Below are 2,030 nucleotides of genomic sequence, written 5' to 3' on the forward strand. Positions count from 1 at the left end.
CCTCCCAAATCTTACAGATGGACAGATAACACTATATGTGGGCATTAAATGCAGAATTATTTTGAATCTATTAGAATAAAACTCATCATTGATACAATCATTAAAAAATAAGTTAGTAACATGTAGGAACTTCATAATGTAGGACAGTATGCAACGGTCAGATGTAATAAAAGAGGTGCAAGAAAATAAATAAATAAATAAATAAGAGATGCATATAAAGTAACAAACACAAACTTTCTACAGAGACTCAGTGGCTTCAGTAAAGCAAGGGAAATCAGAGGACACTGTCACCGTCGCATGAGTGCTGGCAGAGGAGTACAGCACAGTTGCAGGTGCGCTGTAGAAGTGGGAATGGGACCGTGATTGGGACATGCACCTTGAGTTACACGGAAGAGCTTACAAGATTAGTGCAGGGCCTTACAAGAGGCAGGGCACGATCCATGACTCTGTGACCCCACTAAGGCACGTTCTCTAGAGGACACACCAGGCAATTGCCTAAAAGAGCCCAGCCCTCCCTGGGCTGGTCAGGGGAATGGTAGTCAACCGTTTTCAGTCTAATCCTCTCCCAACGGATCTATTTGGGCGAGTCACCCATTTTCAAACACTTGCTGACTGAGGACAAAACTCATTCACTTCTCAGGTAAATGGCTGAGCAGAGATTCAGTGGTGGCTTAATTCACATGGAGACTCAAAATGGATTGGAGGCTTTCACTGTAACTGCAGCTTTCTGCAAACCCACTGTTCAGAAGTCAAACCCGAATCCACAGGAATTCTGAGGCTCTGGATCCTAGCTTTCATGATTTTCTGTAGGGAGTCCCTACTGACTGACCCCCGATAGAGGGCGCTGTTCAGTCAGTTCCAGGTCATAGGGACCGCACACCAGACGGAAGCACTGCTCCGTCCTTCACCATCCTAACAGTTCCTATGTTTGAGCCCACCACTGCAGCCACTGTGACAACCCATCTTATTGAGGGCCTTACTCTTTTTTGCTTCCTCTCTACTTTACCAAGCATGACACACCCCTCAGTGATGGGTCCTTCTTGACAACATGTGTATGATGGAAACCAAGTTTCACCATGTGGCTCCTATTCTAATATTCTCAGGCAGAAGAAGGTTTTGTTGTCGAATAATCTTTAAATATCGTTCTTAAGGATTAATTAATCTTCTAAAAATGTGAGTTGGACACACTCTGCTGCAAAAGATCCTCTTTAAAGAGTGAAAAAGTAAAGGCAGATGTCACCCTGAAGACTCAAGTGTCCCTGACCTAAGCCAGGGCTACTCAGCGGCCTCAGGTGCGTGTGCAAGTTGCACAATAAGTAAAGAAGACCAAAGAAGAATTGATGCACTTGAACTATAGTCTTAACAGACATTGACTATGGGAAACAGAAGGATTTCTCCCAAGTGGTCTCCCCCAAATATATGCCAAACTTAGCTGCTTGCAAATGACTATACGCTTGGAGATCATCAATAATAGATCATGGGTCATTCTCCCTAAGAGCTATCAGCCATCTAGAGCAAGCAGACACCACTGTTCGTCCCACAACAAGTAGGGCCCACTCCCTTCTGACAAGGATAGTTGTTGTCTGTTTCCTTGTAGGAGATACCAGAGAGGTCAAACCCAAGGATGACCAAGGTTAGGCTGCCATCACGAATCTAAGGTCTGCCCATCTTGTCACATGTATACCCCTAGACCTTCCCCTTCTTATGGGAACACCCCTAGCTCATCCCCTTCCTGTTATGCTTATGCCTATCATAGATCCTCTTCCTATGATGTGTATGCCTATTGTACTGCCCCTTCCTGTGACGTGTGCTTACCTGTAATCATGTCCCCCTAAAGAGATATAATGCTTGGTTAACAATAAAGAAAAACGCTCTCCCCCGTTCTCGATCCTGAGGGCTCTCCTGCTCTCATGGCCGGGTTCCCCCCATGAGGACCACCAAGTGGGGCTGAGGTTAGCAATGCTACCATGAATTGTGTCTGACTCCATTACTTGACTCCATCCTTTAACTCTCATGCTCTCTATGACTTT

Source organism: Echinops telfairi, unplaced genomic scaffold (assembly GCF_000313985.2).
Source record: "Echinops telfairi isolate 266 unplaced genomic scaffold, ASM31398v2 ScPeMD7_5868;HRSCAF=6743_0, whole genome shotgun sequence".
Lineage (NCBI taxonomy): Eukaryota > Metazoa > Chordata > Mammalia > Afrosoricida > Tenrecidae > Echinops > Echinops telfairi.